Here is a 23,943-nt window from a genome sequence, read left to right as displayed (position 1 = left end):
CGCTCTGGAGGAAAGCGCAAGTGCATGCCCGCATTCGAGACGAGCACTGACTCCCCTGGGGAGACTCCAGAAGCACCCCAAAATCAATGTCAGCACTGGAGAGGAATCCTCAGGTTCCGGCCCCGACTCCACACAAGGTCTTAGGCCCCGGCATCGACGGGAGAGGAATCCCGAGAGTCCCCCGAGGAACTCGCATGGGGACTGGCCTTTCCTGAGGCCACCAGAGCGGGTCCCTGAGGTCCCCGTCGTAAGTCGAGAACACCTGCCGCAACTCGAGAAAATCCAGGAGGTTTTACCCTCCAGGCGAGATGAGGCCCATTTCCGCTGAGGCTTCTCGAGGCTAATCACGTCTAACCCCTGGAACTTCCAAAGGGTCCTTCACACCCTTGCTGCAACTCAAGAAGTTCCCCGACATACCCGTCTCCACTCGAGAGGAAGCACGTGGGTTCCAGCACACATCCAGGGGAACCCCGTTTCCGCCTCCTAGCTCGAGATGAGGGATCCTTTCCCTGTTTCGTAGGGAAAGAATTCCCCGCGTTCCCGTCGCATCTCAAGAGGAGGCGCTCTCAACAGGAAAGGGGAGAGGATCTCCAGAGTCGTGCCACCATTCCAAGAGACCCACAGATGTGTCAGTCCATTACAGAGGAACCTCTTTTCCCTGCACTGCCTTGACGTTCAAGCCGAGGATCGACTCCCACCACGCGTGCACGTGGGACAGCCCTGTGGGAAAGCCTCGTGGGAAAGCCTCGTGGGAAAGACTCGAGGGAAAACCATAGATCCTTTGATCCACGCGGCGGACTGCGTGACACTGCTGCTACCGCTCTGGAGGAAAGCGCAAGTGCATGCCCGCATTCGAGACGAGCACTGACTCCCCTGGGGAGACTCCAGAAGTACCCCAAGATCCATGTCAGCTCTGGAGAGGAATCCTCAGGTTCCGGCCCCGACTCCACACAAGGTCTTAGGCCCCGGCATCGATGGGAGAGGAATCCCGAGAGGCCCCCGAGGAATTCGCATAGGGACTGGCCTTTCCTGAGGCCACCAGAGCGGGTCCCTGAGGTCCCCGTCGTAAGTCGAGAGCACCTGCCGCGACTCGAGAAAATCCAGGAGGTTTTGCCCTCCAGGCGAGATGAGGCCCATTTCCGCTGAGGGTTCTCGAGGCTAATCACATCTAACCACTGGAACTTCCAAAGGGTCCTTCACACCCTTGCTGCAACTCAAGAAGTTCCCCGACATACCCGTCTCCACTCGAGAGGAAGCACGAGGGTCCCGCACACATCCAGGGGAGCCCCGTTTCCGCCTCCTAGCTCGAGATGAGGGATCCTTTCCCTTTTTCGTAGGGAAAGAATTCCCGGCCTTCCCGTCGCATCTCAAGAGGAGGCGCTCTCCACAGGAAAGGCGAGAGGAACTCCAGGGTCGTGCCACCATTCCAAGAGACCCCCAGATGTGTCAGTCCATTCCAGAGGAACCTGTTTTCCCTGCACTGCCATGACGTTCAAGCCGAGGATCGACTCCCACCACGTGTGCACGTGGGACAGCCCTGTGGGAAAGCCTCGTGGGAAAGCCTCGTGGGAAAGACTCGAGGGAAAACCATAGATCCTTTGATCCACGCGGTGGACTGCGTGACACTGCTGCTACCGCTATGGAGGAAAGCGCAAGTGCATGCCCGCATTCGAGACGAGGACTGACTCCCCTGGGGAGACTCCAGAAGTACCCCAAGATCCATGTCAGCACTGGAGAGGAATCCTCAGGTTCCGGCCCCGACTCCACACAAGGTCTTAGGTCCCGGCATCGACGGGAGAGGAATCCGGAGAGGCCCCCGAGGAACTGGCATGGGGACTGGCCTTTCCTGAGGCCACCAGAGCGGGTCCCTGAGGTCCCCGTCGTAAGTCGAGAGCACCTACCGCATCTCGAGAAAATCCAGGAGGTTTTGCCCTCCAGGCGAGATGAGGCCCATTTCCGCTGAGGCTTATCGAGGCTATTCACGTCTAACCACTGGAACTTCCAAAGGGTCCTTCACACCCTTGCTGCAACACAAGAAGTTCCCCGACATACCCGTCTCCACTCGATAGGAAGCACGTGGGGTCCCGCACACACCCAGGGGAACCCCGTTTCCGCCTCATAGCTCGAGATGAGGGATCCTTTCCCTGTTTCGTAGGGAAAGAATTCCCGGCGTTCCCGTCGCATCTCAAGAGGAGGCGCTCTCCACAGGAAAGGGGAGAGGAACTCCAGGGTCGTGCCACCATTCCAAGAGCCCCCCAGATGTGTCAGTCCATTCCAGAGGAACCTGTTTTCCCTGCACTGCCTTGACGTTCAAGCCGAGGATCGACTCCCACCACGTGTGCACGTGGGACAGCCCTCTGGGAAAGCCTCGTGGGAAAGCCTCGTGGGAAAGACTCGAGGGAAAACCATAGATCCTTTGATCCACGTGGCGGATTGCGTGACACTGCTGCTACCGCTCAGGGGGAAAGCGAAAGTGCATGCCCGCATTCGAGACGAGGACTGACTCCCCTGGGGAGACTACAGAAGTACCCCAAGATCCATGTCAGCACTGGAGAGGAATCCTCAGGTTCCGGCCCCGACTCCACACAAGGTCTTAGGCCCCGGCATCGACGGGAGAGGAATCCCGTGAGGCCCCCGAGGAACTCGCATGGGGACTGGCCTTTCCTGAGGCCACCAGAGCGGGTCCCTGAGGTCCCCGTCGTAAGTCGAGAGCACCTGCCGCAACTCGAGAAAATCCAGGAGGTTTTGCCCTCCAGGCGAGATGAGGCCCATTTCCGCTGAGGCTTCTCGAGGCTAATCACATCTAACCACTGGAACTTCCAAAGGGTCCCTCACACCCTTGCTGCAACTCAAGAAGTTCCCCGACATAACCGTCTCCACTCGAGAGGAAGCACGAGGTTCCCGCACACATCCAGGGGAACCCCGTTTCCGCCTCATAGCTCGAGATGTGGGATCCTTTCCCTGTTTCGTAGGGAAAGAATTCCCGGCGTTCCCGTCGCATCTCAAGAGGAGGCGCTCTCCACAGGAAAGGCGAGAGGAACTCCAGGGTCGTGCCACCATTCCAAGAGCCCCCCAGATGTGTCAGTCCATTCCAGAGGAACCTGTTTTCCCTGCACTGCCTTGACGTTCAAGCCGAGGATCGACTCCCACCACGTGTGCACGTGGGACTGCCCTGTGGGAAAGCCTCGTGGGAAAGCCTCGTGGGAAAGACTCGAGGGAAAACCATAGATCCTTTGATCCACGCGGCGGATTGCGTGACACTGCTGCTACCGCTCTGGAGGAAAGCGCAAGTGCATGTCCGCATTCCAGACGAGGACTGACTCCCCTGTGGAGACTCCAGAAGTACCCCAGGATCCATGTCAGCACTGGAGAGGAATCCTCAGGTTCCGGCCCCGACTCCACACAAGGTCTTAGGCCCCAGCATCGACGGGAGAGGAATCCCGAGAGGCCCCCGAGGAACTCGCATGGGGACTGGCCTTTCCTGAGGCCACCAGAGCGGGTCCCCGAGGTCCCCGTCGTACGTCGAGAGCACCTGCCGCAACTCGAGAAAATCCAGGAGGTTTTGCCCTCCAGGCGAGATGAGGCCCATTTCCGCTGAGGCTTCTCGAGGCTAATCACATCTAACCACTGGAACTTCCAAAGGGTCCTTCACACCCTTGCTGCAACTCACGAAGTTCCCCGGCATACCCGTCTCCACTCGAGAGGAAGCACGAGGGTCCCGCACACATCCAGGGGAGCCCCGTTTCCGCCTCCTAGCTCGAGATGAGGGATCCTTTCCCTGTTTCGTAGGGAAAGAATTCCCGGCGTTCCCGTCGCATCTCAAGAGGAGGCGCTCTCCACAGGAAAGGGGAGAGGAACTCCAGGGTCCTGCCACCATTCCAAGAGTCCCCCAGATGTGTCAGTCCATTCCAGAGGAACCTGTTTTCCCTGCACTACCTTGACGTTCAAGCCGAGGATCGACTCCCACCACGTGTGAACGTGGGACAGCCCAGTGGGAAAGCCTCGTGGGAAAGCCTCGTGGGAAAGACTGGTGGGAAAACCATAGATCCTTTGATGCACGCGGCGGACTGCGTGACACTGCTGCTACCGCTCTGGAGGAAAGCGCAAGTGCATGCCCGCATTCGACACGAGGACTGACTCCCCTGGGGAGACTCCAGAAATACCCCAAGATCAATGTCAGCACTGGAGAGGAATCCTCAGGTTCCGGCCCCGACTCCACACAAGGTCTTAGGCCCCGGCATCGACGGGAGAGGAATCCCGAGAGGCCCCCGATTAACTCTCATGGGGACTGGCCTTTCCTGAGGCCACCAGAGCGGGTCCCGGAGGTCCCCGTCGTAAGTCGAGGGCACCTGCCGCAAATCGAGAAAATCCAGGAGGTTTTGCCCTCCAGGTGAGATGTGGCCCATTTCCGCTGAGGCTTCTCGAGGCTAATCACGTCTAACCACTGGAACTTCCAAAGGGTCCTTCACACCCTTGCTGCAACTCAAGAAGTTCCCCGACATACCCGTCTGCACTCGAGAGGAAGCACGTGGGGTCCCGCACACATCCAGGGGAGCCCCGTTTCCGCCTCCTAGCTCGAGATGAGGGATCCTTTCCCTGTTTCGTAGGGAAAGAATTCCCGGCGTTCCCGTCGCATCTCAAGAGGAGGCGCTCTCCACAGGAAAGGCGAGAGGAACTCCAGGGTCGTGCCACCATTCCAAGAGTCCCCCAGATGTGTCAGTCCATTCCAGAGGAACCTGTTTTCCCTGCACTGCCTTGACGTTCAAGCCGAGGATCGACTCCCACCACCTGTGCACGTGGGACAGCCCTGTGGGAAAGCCTCGTGGGAAAGCCTCGTGGGAAAGACTCGAGGGAAAACCATAGATCCTTTGATCCACGCGGCGAACTGCGTGACACTGCTGCTACCGCTCTGGAGGAAAGCGAAAGTGCATGCCAGCATTCGAGACGAGGACTGACTCCCCTGGGGAGACTCCAGAAGTACCCCAAGATCCATGTAAGCACTGGAGAGGAATCCTCAGTTTCCGGACCCGACTCCACACAAGGTCTTAGGCCCCGGCAACGACGGGAGAGGAATCCCGAGAGGCCCCCGAGGAACTCGCATGGGGACTGGCCTTTCCTGAGGCCACCAGAGTGGGTCCCTGAGGTCCCCGTCGTAAGTCGAGTGCACCTGCCCCAACTCGAGAAAATCCAGGAGGTTTTGCCCTCCAGGCGAGATGAGGCCCATTTCCGCTGAGGCTTCTCGAGGCCAATCACATCTAACCACTGGAACTTCCAAAGGGTCCTTTACACCCTTGCTGCAACTCAAAAAATTCCCCGACATACCCGTCTGCACTCGAGAGGAAGCACGTGGTGTCCTGCACACATCCAGGGGAGTCCCGTTTCCGCCTCCTAGCTCGAGATGAGGGATCCTTTCCCTGTTTCGTAGGGAAAGAATTCCCGGCGTTCCCGTCGCATCTCAAGAGGAGGCGCTCTCCACAGGAAAGGCGAGAGGAACTGCAGGGTCATGCCACCATTCCAAGAGTCCCCCAGATGTGTCAGTCCATTCCAGAGGAACCTGTTTTCCCTGCACTGCTTTGACGTTAAAGCCGAGGATCGACTCCCACCACGTGTGCACGTGGGACAGCCCTGTGGGAAAGCCTCGTGGGAAAGCCTCGTGGGAAAGACTCGAGGGAAAACCATAGATCCTTTGATCCACGCGGCGGACTGTGTGACACTGCTGCTACCGCTCTGGAGGAAAGCGCAAGTGCATGCCCGCATTCGAGACGAGGACTGACTCCCCTGGGGAGACTCCAGAAGTACCCCAAGATCCATGTCAACACTGGAGAGGAATCCTCAGGTTCCGGCCCCGACTCCACACAAGGTCTTAGGCCCCGGCATCGATGGGAGAGGAATCCCGAGAGGCCCCCGAGGAACTCGCATGGGCACTGGCCTTTCCTGAGGCCATCAGAGCGGGTCCCTGAGGTCCCCGTCGGAAGTCGAGAGCACCTGCCGCAACTCGAGAAAATCCAGGAGGTTTTGGCCTCCAGGCGAGATGAGGCCCATTTCCGCTGAGGCTTCTCGAGGCTAATCACGTCTAACCACTATAACTTCCAAAGGGTCCTTCACACCCTTGCTGCAACTCAAGAAGTTCCCCGACATACCCGTCTCCACTCGAGAGGAAGCACGTGGGTCCCGCACACATCCAGGGGAGCCCCGTTTCCGCCTCCTAGCTCGAGATGAGGGATCCTTTCCCTGTTTCGTAGGGAAAGAATTCCCGGCGTTCCCGTCGCATCTCAAGAGGAGGCGCTCTCCACAGGAAAGGAGAGAGGAACTCCAGGGTCGTGCCACCATTCCAAGAGTCCCCCAGATGTGTCAGTCCATTCCAGAGGAACCTGTTTTCCCTGCACTGCCTTGACGTTCAAGCCGAGTATCGACTCCCACCACGTGTGCACGTGGGACAGCCCTCTGGGAAAGCCTCGTGGGAAAGCCTCGTGGGAAAGACTCGAGGGAAAACCATAGATCCTTTGATCCAGGTGGCGGATTGCGTGACACTGCTGCTACCGCTCAGGGGGAAAGCGAAAGTGCATGCCCGCATTCGAGACGAGGACTGACTCCCCTGGGGAGACTCCAGAAGTACCCCAAGATCCATGTCAGCACTGGAGAGGAATCCTCAGGTTCCGGCCCCGACTCCACACAAGGTCTTAGGCCCCGGCATCGACGGGAGAGGAATCCCGTGAGGCCCCCGATGAACTCGCATGGGGACTGGCCTTTCCTGAGGCCACCAGAGCGGGTCCCTGAGGTCCCCGTCGTACGTCGAGAGCACCTGCCGCAACTCGAGAAAATCCAGGAGGTTTTGCCCTCCAGGCGAGATGAGGCCCATTTCCGCTGAGGCTTCTCGAGGCTAATCACATCTAACCACTGGAACTTCCAAAGGGTCCTTCACACCCTTGCTGCAACTCACGAAGTTCCCCGGCATACCCGTCTCCACTCGAGAGGAAGCACGAGGGTCCCGCACACATCCAGGGGAGCCCCGTTTCCGCCTCCTAGCTCGAGATGAGGGATCCTTTCCCTGTTTCGTAGGGAAAGAATTCCCGGCGTTCCCGTCGCATCTCAAGAGGAGGCGCTCTCCACAGGAAAGGCGAGAGGAACTCCAGGGTCCTGCCACCATTCCAAGAGTCCCCCAGAGGTGTCAGTCCATTCCAGAGGAACCTGTTTTCCCTGCACTACCTTGACGTTCAAGCCGAGGATCGACTCCCACCACGTGTGAACGTGGGACAGCCCAGTGGGAAAGCCTCGTGGGAAAGCCTCGTGGGAAAGACTCGTGGGAAAACCATAGATCCTTTGATCCACGCGGCGGACTGCGTGACACTGCTGCTACCGCTCTGGAGGAAAGCGCAAGTGCATGCCCGCATTCGAGACGAGGACTGACTCCCCTGGGGAGACTCCAGAAGTACCCCAAGATCCATGTCAGCACTGGAGAGGAATCCTCAGGTTCCGGCCCCGACTCCACACAAGGTCGTAGGCCCCGGCATCGACGGGAGAGGAATCCCGAGAGGCCCCCGAGGAACTCGCATGGGGACTGGCCTTTCCTGAGGCCACCAGAGCGGGTCCCTGAGGTCCCCGTCGTAAATCGAGAGCACCTGCCTCAACTCGAGAAAATCCAGGAGGTTTTGCCCTCCAGGCGAGATGAGGCCCATTTCCGCTGAGGGTTCTCGAGGCTAATCACATCTAACCACTGGAACTTCCAAAGGGTCCTTCACACCCTTGCTGAAACTCACGAAGTTCCCCGGCATACCCGTCTCCACTCGAGAGGAAGCACGACGGTCCCGCACACATCCAGGGGAGCCCCGTTTCCACCTCCTAGCTCGAGATGAGGGATCCTTTCCCTGTTTCGTAGGGAAAGAATTCCCGGCGTTCCCGTCGCATCTCAAGACGAGGCGCTCTCCACAGGAAAGGCGAGAGGAACTCCAGGGTCCTGCCACCATTCCAAGAGTCCCCCAGATGTGTCAGTCCATTCCAAAGGAACCTGTTTTCCCTGCACTACCTTGACGTTCAAGCCGAGGATCGACTCCCACCACGTGTGAACGTGGGACAGCCCAGTGGGAAAGCCTCGTGGGAAAGCCTCGTGGGAAAGACTCGTGGGAAAACCATAGATCCTTTGATCCACGGGGCGGACTGCGTGACACTGCTTCTACCGCTCTGGAGGAAAGCCCAAGTGCATGCCCGCATTCGAGACGAGGACTGACTCCCCTGGGGAGACTCCAGAAGTACCCCAAGATCCATGTCAGCACTGGAGAGGAATCCTCAGGTTCGGGCCCCGACTCCACACAAGGTCGTAGGCCCCGGCATCGACGGGAGAGGAATCCCGAGAGGCCCCCGAGGAACTCGCATGGGGACTGGCCTTTCCTGAGGCCACCAGAGCGGGTCCCCGAGGTCCCCGTCGTACGTCGAGAGCACCTGCCGCAACTCGAGAAAATCCAGGAGGTTTTGCCCTCCAGGCGAGATGAGGCCCATTTCCGCTGAGGGTTCTCGAGGCTAATCACATCTAACCACTGGAACTTCCAAAGGGTCCTTCACACCCTTGCTGAAACTCACGAAGTTCCCCGGCATACCCGTCTCCACTCGAGAGGAAGCACGACGGTCCCGCACACATCCAGGGGAGCCCCGTTTCCGCCTCCTAGCTCGAGATGAGGGATCCTTTCCCTGTTTCGTAGGGAAAGAATTCCCGGCGTTCCCGTCGCATCTCAAGAGGAGGCGCTCTCCACAGGAAAGGCGAGAGGAACTCCAGGGTCCTGCCACCATTCCAAGAGTCCCCCAGATGTGTCAGTCCATTCCAAAGGAACCTGTTTTCCCTGCACTACCTTGACGTTCAAGCCGAGGATCGACTCCCACCACGTGTGAACGTGGGACAGCCCAGTGGGAAAGCCTCGTGGGAAAGCCTCGTGGGAAAGACTCGTGGGAAAACCATAGATCCTTTGATCCACGCGGCGGACTGCGTGACACTGCTGCTACCGCTCTGGAGGAAAGCGCAAGTGCATGCCCGCATTCGAGACGAGGACTGACTCCCCTGGGGAGACTCCAGAAGTACCCCAAGATCCATGTCAGCACTGGAGAGGAATCCTCAGGTTCCGGCCCCAACTCCACACAAGGTCGTAGGCCCCGGCATCGACGGGAGAGGAATCCCGAGAGGCCCCCGAGGAACTCGCATGGGGACTGGCCATTCCTGAGGCCACCAGAGTGGTTCCCTGAGGTCCCCGTCGTAAGTCGAGAGCACCTGCGCAACTCGAGAAAATCCAGGAGGTTTTGCCCTCCAGGCGAGATGAGTCCCATTTCCGCTGAGGCGTCTCGAGGCTAATCACGTCTAACCACTGGAACTTCCAAAGGGTCCTTCACACCCTTGCTGCAACTCAAGAAGTTCCCCGACATACCCGTCTCCACTCGAGAGGAAGCACGTGGGTCCCGCACACATCCAGGGGAGCCCCGTTTCCACCTCCTAGCTCGAGATGAGGGATCCTTTCCCTGTTTCGTAGGGAAAGAATTCCCGGCGTTCCCGTCGCATCTCAAGAGGAGGCGCTCTCCACAGGAAAGGCGAGAGGAACTCCAGGGTCTTGACACCATTCCAAGAGTCCCCCGGATGTGTCAGTCCATTCCAGAGGAACCAGTTTTCCCTGCACTGCCTTGACTTTCAAGCCCAGGATCGACTCCCACCACGTGTGCACGTGGGACAGCCCTGTGGGAAAGCCTCGTGGGAAAGCCTCGTGGGAAAGACTCGAGGGAAAACCATAGATCCTTTGATCCACGCGGCAGACTGCGTGACACTGCTGCTACCGCTCTGGAGGAAAGCGCAAGTGCATGCCCGCATTCGAGACGAGGACTGACTCCCCTGGGGAGACTCCAGAAGTACCCCAAGATCCATGTCAGCACTGGAGAGGAATCCTCAGGTTCCGGCCCCGACTCCACACAAGGTCTTAGGCCCCGGCATCGACGGGAGAGGAATCCCGAGAGGCCCCCGAGGAACTCGCATGGGGACTGGCCTTTCCTGAGGCCACCAGAGCGGGTCCCTGAGGTCCCCGTCGTAAGTCGAGAGCACCTGCCACAACTCGAGAAAATCCAGGAGGTTTTGCCCTCCAGGCGAGATGAGGCCCATTTCCGCTGAGGCTTCTCGAGGCCAATCACATCTAACCACTGGAACTTCCAAACGGTCCTTCACACACTTGCTGCAACTCAAGCAGTTCCGCGACATACCCGTCTCCACTCGAGAGGAAGCACGTGGGGTCCCGCACACATCCAGGGGAGACCCGTTTCCGCCTCCTAGCTCGAGATGAGGGATCCTTTCCCTGTTTCGTAGTGAAAGAATTCCCGGCGTTCCTGTCGCATCTCAAGAGGAGGCGCTCTCCACAGGAAAGGCGAGAGGAACTCCAGGGTCGTGCCACCATTCCAAGAGTCCCCCGGATGTGTCAGTCCATTCCAGAGGAACCTGTTTTCCCTGCACTGCCTTGACGTTCAAGCTGAGGATCGACTCCCACCACGTGTGCACGTGGGACAGCCCTGTGGGAAAGCCTCGTGGGAAAGCCTGTGGGAAAGACTCGAGGGAAAACCATAGATCCTTTGATGCACGCGGCGGACTGCTTGACACTGCTGCTACCGCTCTGGAGGAAAGCGCAAGTGCATGCCCGCATTCGAGACGAGGACTGACTCCCCTGGGGAGACTCCAGAAATACCCCAAGATCCATGTCAGCACTGGAGAGGAATCCTCAGGTTCCGGCCCCGACTCCACACAAGGGCTTAGGCCCCGGCATCGACGGAGAGGAATCCCGAGAGGCCCCCGAGGAACTCGCATGGGGACTGGCCTTTCCTGAGGCCACCAGAGCGGGTCCCTGAGGTCCCCGTCGTAAGTCGAGAACACCTGCCGCAACTCGAGAAAATCCAGGAGGTTTTACCCTCCAGGCGAGATGAGGCCCATTTCCGCTGAGGCTTCTCGAGGCCAATCACATCTAACCACTGGAACTTCCAAACGGTCCTTCACACACTTGCTGCAACTCAAGCAGTTCCGCGACATACCCGTCTCCACTCGAGAGGAAGCACGTGGGGTCCCGCACACATCCAGGGGAGACCCGTTTCCGCCTCCTAGCTCGAGATGAGGGATCCTTTCCCTGTTTCGTAGGGAAAGAATTCCCGGCGTTCCCGTCGCATCTCAAGAGGAGGCGCTCTCCACAGGAAAGGCGAGAGGAACTCCAGGGTCGTGCCACCATTCCAAGAGTCCCCCGGATGTGTCAGTCCATTCCAGAGGAACCTGTTTTCCCTGCACTGCCTTGACGTTCAAGCTGAGGATCCACTCCCACCACGTGTGCACGTGGGACAGCCCTGTGGGAAAGCCTCGTGGGAAAGCCTGTGGGAAAGACTCGAGGGAAAACCATAGATCCTTTGATGCACGCGGCGGACTGCTTGACACTGCTGCTACCGCTCTGGAGGAAAGCGCAAGTGCATGCCCGCATTCGAGACGAGGACTGACTCCCCTGGGGAGACTCCAGAAATACCCCAAGATCCATGTCAGCACTGGAGAGGAATCCTCAGGTTCCGGCCCCGACTCCACACAAGGGCTTAGGCCCCGGCATCGACGGGAGAGGAATCCCGAGAGGCCCCCGAGGAACTCGCATGGGGACTGGCCTTTCCTGAGGCCACCAGAGCGGGTACCTGAGGTCCCCGTCGTAAGTCGAGAGCACCTGCCGCAACTCGAGAAAATCCAGGAGGTTTTTCCCTCCAGGCGAGATGAGGCCCATTTCCGCAGAGGCTTCTCGAGGCTAATCACGTCTAACCCCTGGAACTTCCAAAGGGTCATTCACACCCTTGCTGCAACTCAAGAAGTTCCCCGACATACCCGTCTCCACTCGAGAGGAAGCACGTGTGGTCCAGCACACATCCAGGGGAGCCCCGTTTCCGCCTCATAGCTCGAGATGAGGGATCCTTTCCCTGCTTCGTAGGAAAAGAATCCCCGGCGTTCCCGTCGCATCTCAAGAGGAGGCGATCTCCACAGGAAAGGGAAGAGGAACTCCAGAGTCGTGCCACCATTCCAAGAGACTCCCAGATGTGTCAGTCCATTGCAGAGGAACCTCTTTTCCCTGCACTGCCTTGACGTTCAAGCCGAGGATCGACTCCCACCACGTGTGCACGTGGGACAGCCCTGTGGGAAAGCCTCGTGGGAAAGCCTCGTGGGATAGACTCGAGGGAAAACCATAGATCCTTTGATCCACGCGGCGGACTGCGTGACACTGCTGCTACCGCTCTGGAGAAAAGCGCAAGTGCATGCCCGCATTCGAGACGAGGACTGACTCCCCTGGGGAGACTCCAGAAGTACCCCAAGGTCCATGTCAGCACTGGAGAGGAATCCTCAGGTTCCGGCCCCGACTCCACACAACGTCTTAGGCCCCTGCATCGACGGGAGAGGAATCCCGAGACGCCCCCGAGGAACTCGCATGGGGACTGGCCTTTCATGAGGCCACCAGAGCGGGTCCCTGAGGTCCCCGTCGTAAGTCGAGAGCACCTGCCGCATCTCGAGAAATTCCAGGAGGTTTTGCCCTCCTGGCGAGATGAGGCCCATTTCCGCTGAGGCTTCTCGAGACTAATCACGTCTAACCACTGGAACTTCCAAAGGGTCCTTCACACCCTTGCTGCAACTCAAGAAGTACCCCGACATACCCGTCTCCACTCGAGAGGAAGCACGTGGGGTCCCGCACACATCCAGGGGAGAACCCGTTTCCGCCTCCTAGCTCCAGATGAGGGATCCTTTCCCTGTTTCGTAGGGAAAGAATTCCCGGCGTTCCCGTCGCATCTCAAGAGGAGGCGCTCTCCACAGGAAAGGCCAGAGGAACTCCAGGGTCGTGCCACCATTCCAAGAGTCCCCCAGATGTGTCAGTCCATTCCAGAGGAACCTGTTTTCCCTGCACTGCCTTGACGTTCAAGCCGAGGATCGACTCCCACCACGTGTGCACGTGGGACAGCCCTGTGGGACAGCCTCGTGGGAAAGACTCGAGGGAAAACCATAGATCCTTTGATCCACGCGGTGGACTGCGTGACACTGCTGCTACCGCTCTGGAGGAAAGCGCAAGTGCATGCCCGCATTCGAGACGAGCACTGACTCCCCTGGGGAGACTCCAGAAGTACCCCAAAATCAATGTCAGCACTGGAGAGGAATCCTCAGGTTCCGGCCCCGACTCCACACAAGGTCTTAGGCCCCGGCATCGACGGAGAGGAATCCCGAGAGGCCCCCGAGGAACTCGCATGGGGACTGGCCTTTCCTGAGGCCACCAGAGCGGGTCCCTGAGGTCCCCGTCGTAAGTCGAGAACACCTGCCGCAACTCGAGAAAATCCAGGAGGTTTTACCCTCCAGGCGAGATGAGGCCCATTTCCGCTGAGGCTTCTCGAGGCTAATCACGTCTAACCCCTGGAACTTCCAAAGGGTCCTTCACACCCTTGCTGCAACTCAAGAAGTTCCCCGACATACCCGTCTCCACTCGAGAGGAAGCACGTGGGGTCCAGCACACATCCAGGGGAACCCCGTTTCCGCCTGCTAGCTCGAGATGAGGGATCCTTTCCCTGTTTCATAGGGAAAGAATTCCCCGCGTTCCCGTCGCATCTCAAGAGGAGGCGCTCTCAACAGGAAAGGGGAGAGGATCTCCAGAGTCGTGCCACCATTCCAAGAGACCCACAGATGTGTCAGTCCATTACAGAGGAACCTCTTTTCCCTGCACTGCCTTGACGTTCAAGCCGAGGATCGACTCCCACCACGCGTGCACGTGGGACAGCCCTGTGGGAAAGCCTCGTGGGAAAGCCTCGTGGGAAAGACTCGAGGGAAAACCATAGATCCTTTGATCCACGCGGCGGACTGCGTGACACTGCTGCTACCGCTCTGGAGGAAAGCGCAAGTGCATGCCCGCATTCGAGACGAGCACTGACTCCCCTGGGGAGACTCCAGAAGTACCCCAAGATCCATGTCAGCTCTTTAGAGGAATCCTCAGGTTCCGGCCCCGACTCCACACAAGGTCTTAGGCCCCGGCATCGATGGGAGAGGAATCCCGAGAGGCCCCCGAGGAATTCGCATAGGGACTGGCCTTTCCTGAGGCCACCAGAGCGGGTCCCTGAGGTCCCCGTCGTAAGTCGAGAGCACCTGCCGCGACCCGAGAAAATCCAGGAGGTTTTGCCCTCCAGGCGAGATGAGGCCCATTTCCAGTGAGGTTTCTCGAGGCTAATCACATCTAACCACTGAAACTTCCAAAGGGTCCTTCACACCCTTGCTGCAACTCAAGAAGTTCCCCGACATACCCGTCTCCACTCGAGAGGAAGCATGAGGGTCCCGCACATATCCAGGGGAGCCCGGTTTCCGCCTCCTAGCTCGAGATGAGGGATCCTTTCCCTGTTTCGTAGGGAAAGAATTCCCGGCGTTCCCGTCGCATCTCAAGAGGAGGCGCTCTCCACAGGAAAGGCGAGAGGAACTCCAGGGTCGTGCCACCATTCCAAGAGACCCCCAGATGTGTCAGTCCATTCCAGAGGAACCTGTTTTCCCTGCACTGCCTGGACGTTCAAGTCGAGGATCGATTCCCACCACGTGTGCACGTGGGACAGCCCTGTGGGAAAGCCTCGTGGGAAAGCCTCGTGGGAAAGACTCGAGGGAAAAACATAGATCCTTTGATCCACGCGGCGGACTGCATGACACTGCTGCTACCGCTCTGGAGGAAAGCGCAAGTGCATGCCCGCATTTGAGACGAGGACTGACTCCCCTGGGGAGACTCCAGAAGTACCCCAAGATCCATGTCAGCACTGGAGAGGAATCCTCAGGTTCCGGCCCCGACTCCACACAAGGTCTTAGGCCCCGGCATCGACGGGAGAGGAATCCCGAGAGGCCCCCGAGGAACTCGCATGGGGACTGGCCTTTCCTGAGGCCACCAGAGCGGGTCCCTGAGGTCCCCATCGTAAGTCGAGAGCACCTGCCGCAACTCGAGAAAATCCAGGAGGTTTTGCCCTCCAGGCGAGATGAGGCCCATTTCCGCTGAGGCTTCTCGAGGCCAATCACATCTAACCACTGGAACTTCCACAGGGTCCTTCACACCCTTGCTGCAACTCAAGAAGTTCCCCGACATACCGGTCTGCACTCGAGAGGAAGCACGTGGTGTCCTGCACACATCCAGGGGAGCACCGTTTCCGCCTCCTAGCTCGAGATGAGGGATCCTTTCCCTGTTTGGTAGGGAAAGAATTCCCGGCGTTCCCGTCGCATGTCAAGAGGAGGCGCTCTCCACAGGGAAGGCGAGAGGAACTCCAGGGTCGTGCCACCATTCCAAGAGTCCCCCAGATGTGTCAGTCCATTCCAGAGGAACCTGTTTTCCCTGCACTGCCTTGACGTTCAAGACGAGGATCGACTCCCACCACGTGTGCACGTGGGACAGCCCTGTGGGAAAGCCTCGTTGGAAAGCCTCGTGGGAAAGGCTCGAGGGAAAACCATAGATCCTTTGATCCAAGCGGCGGACTGCGTGACACTGCTGCTACCGCTCTGGAGGAAAGCGCACGTGCATGCCCGCATTCGAGACGAGGACTGACTCCCCTGGGGAGACTCCAGAAGTACCCCAAGATCCATGTCAGCACTGGAGAGGAATCCTCAGGTTCCGGCCCCGACTCCACACAAGGTCTTAGGCCCCAGCATCGACGGGAGAGGAATCCCGAGAGGCCCCCGAGGAACTCGCATGGGGACTGGCCATTCCTGAGGCCACCAGAGTGGTTCCCTGAGGTCCCCGTCGTAAGTCGAGAGCACCTGCGCAACTCGAGAAAATCCAGGAAGTTTTGCCCTCCTGGCGAGATGAGTCCCATTTCCGCTGAGGCGTCTCGAGGCTAATCACGTCTAACCACTGGAACTTCCAAAGGGTCCTTCACACCCTTGCTGCAACTCAAGAAGTTCCCCGACATACCCGTCTCCACTCGAGAGGAAGCACGTGGGTCCCGCACACATCCAGGGGAGCCCCGTTTCCACCTCCTAGCTCGAGATGAGGGATCCTTACCCTGTTTCGTAGGGAAAGAATTCCCGGCGTTCCCGTCGCATCTCAAGAGGAGGCGCTCTCCACAGGAAAGGCGAGAGGAACTCCAGGGTCGTGACACCATTCCAAGAGTCCCCCGGATGTGTCAGTCCATTCCAGAGGAAACAGTTTTCCCTGCACTGCCTTGACGTTCAAGCTGAGGATCGACTCCCACCACGTGTGCACGTGGGACAGCCCTGTGGGAAAGCCTTGTGGGAAAGCCTGTGGGAAAGACTCGAGGGAAAACCACAGATCCTTTGATCCACGCGGCGGACTGCGTGACACTGCTGCTACCGCTCTGGAGGAAAGCGCAAGTGCATGCCCGCATTCGAGACGAGGACTGACTCCCCTGGGGAGACTCCAGAAATACCCCAAGATCCATGTCAGCACTGGAGTGGAATCCTCAGGTTCCGGCCCCCACTCCACACAACGTCTTAGGCCCCGGCATCGACGGGAGAGGAATCCCGAGAGGCCCCCGAGGAACTCGCATGGGGACTGGCGTTTCCTGAGGCCACCAGAGCGGGTCCCTGAGGTCCCCGTCGTAAGTCGAGAGCACCTGCCGCAACTCGAGAAAATCCAGGAGGTTTTTCCCTCCAGGCGAGATGAGGCCCATTTCCGCTGAGGCTTCTCGAGGCTAATCACGTCTAACCACTGGAACTTCCAAAGGGTCCTTCACACCCTTGCTGCAACTCAAGAAGTTCCCCGACATACCCGTCTCCACTCGAGAGGAAGCACGTGTGGTCCAGCACACATCCAGGGGAGCCCCGTTTCCGCCTCATAGCTCGAAATGAGGGATCCTTTCCCTGCTTCGTAGGAAAAGAATCCCCGGCGTTCCCGTCGCATCTCAAGAGGAGGCGCTCTCCACAGGAAAGGGAAGAGGAACTCCAGAGTCGTGCCACCATTCCAAGAGACTCCCAGATGTGTCAGTCCATTGCAGAGGAACCTCTTTTCCCTGCACTGCCTTGACGTTCAAGCCAAGGATCGACTCCCACCACGTGTGCACGTGGGACAGCCCTGTGGGAAAGCCTCGTGGGAAAGCCTCGTGGGAAAGACTCGAGGGAAAACCATAGATCCTTTGATCCACGCGGCGGACTGCGTGACACTGCTGCTACCGCTCTGGAGAAAAGCGCAAGTGCATGCCCGCATTCGAGACGAGGACTGACTCCCCTGGGGAGACTCCAGAAGTACCCCAAGATCCATGTCAGCACTGGAGAGGAATACTCAGGTTCCGGCCCCGACTCCACACAACGTCTTAGGCCCCGGCATCGACGGGAGAGGAATCCCGAGACGCCCCCGAGGAACTCGCATGGGGACTGGCCTTTCATGAGGCCACCAGAGCGGTTCCCTGAGGTCCCCGTCGTAAGTCGAGAGCACCTGCCGCATCTCGAGAAATTCCAGGAGGTTTTGCCCTCCTGGCGAGATGAGGCCCATATCCGCTGATGCTTCTCGAGGCTAATCACGTCTAACCACTGGAACTTCCAAAGGGTCCTTCACACCCTTGCTGCAACTCAAGAAGTTCCCCGACATACCCGTCTCCACTCGAGAGGAAGCACGTGGGGTTCCGCACACATCCAGGGGAGAACCCGTTTCCGCCTCCTAGCTCCAGATGAGGGATCCTTTCCCTGTTTCGTAGGGAAAGAATTCCCGGCGTTCCCGTCGCATCTCAAGAGGAGGCGCTCTCCACAGGAAAGGCCAGATGAACTCCAGGGTCGTGCCACCATTCCAAGAGACCCCCAGATGTGTCAGTCCATTCCAGAGGAACCTGTTTTCCCTGCACTGCCTTGACGTTCAAGCCGAGGATCGACTCCCACCACGCGTGCACGTGGGACAGCCCTGTGGGAAAGCCTCGTGTGAAAGCCTCGTGGGAAAGACTCGAGGGAAAACCATAGATCCTTTGATCCACGCGGCGGACTGCGTGACACTGCTGCTACCGCTCTGGAGGAAAGCGCAAGTGCATGCCCGCATTCGAGACGAGCACTGACTCCCCTGGGGAGACTCCAGAAGTACCCCAAGATCCATGTCAGCTCTGGAGAGGAATCCTCAGGTTCCGGCCCCGACTCCACACAAGGTCTTAGGCCCCGGCATCGATGGGAGAGGAATCCCGAGAGGCCCCCGAGGAATTCGCATAGGGACTGGCCTTTCCCGAGGCCACCAGAGCGGGTCCCTGAGGTCCCCGTCGTAAGTCGAGAGCACCTGCCGCAACTCGAGAAAATCCAGGAGGTTTTGCCCTCCAGGCGAGATGAGGCCCATTTCCGCTGAGGTTTCTCGAGGCTAATCACATCTAACCACTGGAACTTCCAAAGGGTCCTTCACACCCTTGCTGCAACTCAAGAAGTTCCCCGACATACCCGTCTCCACTCGAGAGGAAGCACGAGGGTCCCGCACACATCCAGGGGAGCCCCGTTTCCGCCTCCTAGCTCGAGATGAGGGATCCTTTCCCTGTTTCGTAGGGAAAGAATTCCCGGCCTTCCCGTCGCATCTCAAGAGGAGGCGCTCTCCACAGGAAAGGCGAGAGGAACTCCAGGGTCGTGCCACCATTCCAAGAGACCCCCAGATGTGTCAGTCCATTCCAGAGAAACCTGTTTTCCCTGCACTGCCATGACGTTCAAGCCGAGGATCGACTCCCACCACGTGTGCACGTGGGACTGCCCTGTGGGAAAGCCTCGTGGGAAAGCCTCGTGGGAAAGACTCGAGGGAAAACCATAGATCCTTTGATCCACGCGGCGGACTGCGTGACACTGCTGCTACCCCTCTGGAGGAAAGCGCAAGTGCATGCCCGCATTCGAGACGAGGACTGACTCCCCTGGGGAGACTCCAGAAGTACCCCAAGATCCATGTCAGCACTGGAGAGGAATCCTCAGGTTCCGGCCCCGACTCCACACAAGGTCTTAGGCCCCAGCATCGACGGGAGAGGAATCCCGAGAGGCCCCCGAGGAACTCGAATGGGGACTGGCCATTCCTGAGGCCACCAGAGTGGTTCCCTTAGGTCCCCGTCGTAAGTCGAGAGCACCTGCGCAACTCGAGAAAATCCAGGAGGTTTTGCCCTCCAGGCGAGATGAGTCCCATTTCCGCTGAGGCGTCTCGAGGCTAATAACGTCTAACCGCTGGAACTTCCAAAGGGTCCTTCACACCCTTGCTGCAACTCAAGAAGTTCCCCGACATACCCGTCTCCACTCGAGAGGAAGCACGTGGGTCCCGCACACATCCAGGGGAGCCCCGTTTCCACCTCCTAGCTCGAGATGAGGGATCCTTTCCCTGTTTCGTAGGGAAAGAATTCCCGGCGTTCCCGTCGCATCTCAAGAGGAGGCGCTCTCCACAGGAAAGGCGAGAGGAACTCCAGGGTCGTGACACCATTCCAAGAGTCCCCCGGAAGTGTCAGTCCATTCCAGAGGAACCAGTTTTCCCTGCACTGCCTTGACTTTCAAGCCCAGGATCGACTCCCACCATGTGTGCACGTGGGACAGCCCTGTGGGACAGCCTCGTGGGAAAGACTCGAGGGAAAACCATAGATCCTTTGATCCACGTGGTGGACTGCGTGACACTGCTGCTACCGCTATGGAGGAAAGCGCAAGTGCATGCCCGCATTCGAGACGAGCACTGACTCCCCTGGGGAGACTCCAGAAGTACCCCAAAATCAATGTCAGCACTGGAGAGGAATCCTCAGGTTCCGGCCCCGACTCCACACAAGGTCTTAGGCCCCGGCATCGACGGGAGAGGAATCCCGAGAGGCCCCCGAGGAACTCGCATGGGGACTGGCCTTTCCTGAGGCCACCAGATCGGGTCCCTGAGGTCCCCGTCGTAAGTCGAGTACACCTGCCGCAACTCGAGAAAATCCAGGAGGTTTTGCCCTCCAGGCGAGATGAGGCCCATTTCCCCTGAGGCTTCTCGAGGCTAATCACGTCTAACCCCTGGAACTTCCAAAGGGTCCTTCACACCCTTGCTGCAACTCAAGAAGTTCCCCGACATAACCGTCTCCACTCGAGAGGAAGCACGTGGGGTCCAGCACACATCCAGGGGAACCCCGTTTCCGCCTGGTAGCTCGAGATGAGGGATCCTTTCCCTGTTTCGTAGGGAAAGAATTCCCCGCGTTCCCGTCGCATCTCAAGAGGAGGCGCTCTCAACAGGAAAGGGGAGAGGATCTCCAGAGTCGTGCCACCATTCCAAGAGACCCACAGATGTGTCAGTCCATTACAGAGGAACCTCTTTTCCCTGCACTGCCTTGACGTTCAAGCCGAGGATCGACTCCCACCACGCGTGCACGTGGGACAGCCCTGTGGGAAAGCCTCGTGGGAAAGCCTCGTGGGAAAGACTCGAGGGAAAACCATAGATATTTTGATCCACGCGGCGGACTGCGTGACACTGCTGCTACCGCTCTGGAGGAAAGCGCAAGTGCATGCCCGCATTCGAGACGAGCACTGACTCCCCTGGGGAGACTCCAGAAGTACCCCAAGATCCATGTCAGCTCTGGAGAGGAATCCTCAGGTTCCGGCCCCGACACCACACAAGGTCTTAGGCCCCAGCATCGATGGGAGAGGAATCCCGAGAGGCCCCCGTGGAATTCGCATAGGGACTGGCCTTTCCTGAGGCCACCAGAGCGGGTCCCTGAGGTCCCCGTCGTAAGTCGAGAGCACCTGCCGCGACTCGAGAAAATCCAGGAGGTTTTGCCCTCCAGGCGAGATGAGGCCCATTTCCGCTGAGGTTTCTCGAGGCTAATCACATCTAACCACTGGAACTTCCAAAGGGTCCTTCACACCCTAGCTGCAACTCAAGAAGTTCCCCGACATACCCGTCTCCACTCGAGAGGAAGCACGAGGGTCCCGCACACATCCAGGGGAGCCCCGTTTCCGCCTCCTAGCTCGAGATGAGGGATCCTTTCCCTGTTTCGTAGGGAAAGAATTCCCGGCCTTCCCGTCGCATCTCAAGAGGAGGCGCTCTCCACAGGAAAGGCGAGAGGAACTCCAGGGTCGTGCCACCATTCCAAGAGACCCCCAGATGTGTCAGTCCATTCCAGAGGAACCTGTTTTCCCTGCACTGCCATGACATTCAAGCCGAGGATCGACTCCCACCACGTGTGCACGTGGGACAGCCCTGTGGGAAAGCCTCGTGGGAAAGCCTCGTGGGAAAGACTCGAGGGAAAACCATAGATCCTTTGATCCACGCGGCAGACTGCGTGACACTGCTGCTACCGCTCTGGAGGAAAGCGCAAGTGCATGCCCGCATTCGAGACGAGGACTGACTCCCCTGGGGAGACTCCAGAAGTACCCCACGATCCATGTCAGCACTGGAGAGGAATCCTCAGGTTCCGGCCCCGACTCCACACAAGGTCTTAGGCCCCAGCATCGACGGGAGAGGAATCCCGAGAGGCCCCCGAGGAACTCGCATGGGGACTGGCCATTCCTGAGGCCACCAGAGTGGTTCCCTGAGGTCCCCGTCGTAAGTCGAGAGCACCTGCGCAACTCGAGAAAATCCAGGAGGTTTTGCCCTCCAGGCGAGATGAGTCCCATTTCCGCTGAGGCGTCTCGAGGCTAATAACGTCTAACCACTGGAACTTCCAAAGGGTCCTTCACACCCTTGCTGCAACTCAAGAAGTTCCCCGACATACCCGTCTCCACTCGAGAGGAAGCACGTGGGTCCCGCACACATCCAGGGGAGCCCCGTTTCCACCTCCTAGCTCGAGATGAGGGATCCTTTCCCTGTTTCGTAGGGAAAGAATTCCCGGCGTTCCCGTCGCATCTCAAGAGGAGGCGCTCTCCACAGGAAAGGCGAGAGGAACTCCAGGGTCTTGACACCATTCCAAGAGTCCCCCGGATGTGTCAGTCCATTCCAGAGGAACCAGTTTTCCCTGCACTGCCTTGACTTTCAAGCCCAGGATCGACTCCCACCACGTGTGCACGTGGGACAGCCCTGTGGGAAAGCCTCGTGGGAAAGCCTCGTGGGAAAGACTCGAGGGAAAACCATAGATCCTTTGATCCACGCGGCAGACTGCGTGACACTGCTGCTACCGCTCTGGAGGAAAGCGCAAGTGCATGCCCGCATTCGAGACGAGGACTGACTCCCCTGGGGAGACTCCAGAAGTACCCCAAGATCCATGTCAGCTCTGGAGAGGAATCCTCAGGTTCCGGCCCCGACTCCACACAAGGTCTTAGGCCCCGGCATCGACGGGAGAGGAATCCCGAGAGGCCCCCGAGGAACTCGCATGGGGACTGGCCTTTCCTGAGGCCACCAGAGCGGGTCCCTGAGGTCCCCGTCGTAAGTCGAGAGCACCTGCCACAACTCGAGAAAATCCAGGAGGTTTTGCCCTCCAGGCGAGATGAGGCCCATTTCCGATGAGGCTTCTCGAGGCCAATCACATCTAACCACTGGAACTTCCAAAGGGTCCTTCACACACTTGCTGCAACTCAAGCAGTTCCGCGACATACCCGTCTCCACTCGAGAGGAAGCACGTGGGGTCCCGCACACATCCAGGGGAGACCCGTTTCCGCCTCCTAGCTCGAGATGAGGGATCCTTTCCCTGTTTCGTAGGGAAAGAATTCCCGGCGTTCCCGTCGCATCTCAAGAGGAGGCGCTCTCCACAGGAAAGGCGAGAGGAACTCCAGGGTCGTGCCACCATTCCAAGAGTCCCCCGGATGTGTCAGTCCATTCCAGAGGAACCTGTTTTCCCTGCACTGCCTTGACGTTCAAGCTGAGGATCGACTCCCACCACGTGTGCACGTGGGACAGCCCTGTGGGAAAGCCTCGTGGGAAAGCCTGTGGGAAAGACTCGAGGGAAAACCATAGATCCTTTGATGCACGCGGCGGACTGCTTGACACTGCTGCTACCGCTCTGGAGGAAAGCGCAAGTGCATGCCCGCATTCGAGACGAGGACTGACTCCCCTGGGGAGACTCCAGAAATACCCCAAGATCCATGTCAGCACTGGAGAGGAATCCTCAGGTTCCGGCCCCGACTCCACACAAGGGCTTAGGCCCCGGCATCGACGGGAGAGGAATCCCGAGAGGCCCCCGAGGAACTCGCATGGGGACTGGCCTTTCCTGAGGCCACCAGAGCGGGTACCTGAGGTCCCCATCGTAAGTCGAGAGCACCTGCCGCAACTCGAGAAAATCCAGGAGGTTTTTCCCTCCAGGCGAGATGAGGCCCATTTCCGCTGAGGCTTCTCGAGGCTAATCACGTCTAACCACTGGAACTTCCAAAGGGTCCTTCACACCCTTGCTGCAACTCAAGAAGTTCCCCGACATACACGTCTCCACTCGAGAGGAAGCACGTGTGGTCCAGCACACATCCAGGGGAGCCCCGTTTCCGCCTCATAGCTCGAGATGAGGGATCCTTTCCCTGCTTCGTAGGAAAAGAATCCCCGGCGTTCCCGTCGCATCTCAAGAGGAGGCGCTCTCCACAGGAAAGGGAAGAGGAACTCCAGAGTCGTGCCACCATTCCAAGAGACTCCCAGATGTGTCAGTCCATTGCAGAGGAACCTCTTTTCCCTGCACTGCCTTGACGTTCAAGCCGAGGATCGACTCCCACCACGTGTGCACGTGGGACAGCCCTGTGGGAAAGCCTCGTGGGAAAGCCTCGTGGGATAGACTCGAGGGAAAAACATAGATCCTTTGATCCACGCGGCGGACTGCGTGACACTGCTGCTACCGCTCTGGAGAAAAGCGCAAGTGCATGCCCGCATTCGAGACGAGGACTGACTCCCCTGGGGAGACTCCAGAAGTACCCCAAGATCCATGTCAGCACTGGAGAGGAATCCTCAGGTTCCGGCCCCGACTCCACACAAGGTCTTAGGCCCCAGCATCGACGGGAGAGGAATCCCGAGAGGCCCCCGAGGAACTCGAATGGGGACTGGCCATTCCTGAGGCCACCAGAGCGGGTCCCTGAGGTCCCCGTCGTAAGTCGAGAGCACCTGCGCA

This window comes from Ovis canadensis, chromosome 20 (genome assembly GCF_042477335.2).
Source record: "Ovis canadensis isolate MfBH-ARS-UI-01 breed Bighorn chromosome 20, ARS-UI_OviCan_v2, whole genome shotgun sequence".
Classification (NCBI taxonomy): domain Eukaryota; kingdom Metazoa; phylum Chordata; class Mammalia; order Artiodactyla; family Bovidae; genus Ovis; species Ovis canadensis.
Note: the sequence above shows the minus strand (reverse complement) of the source record.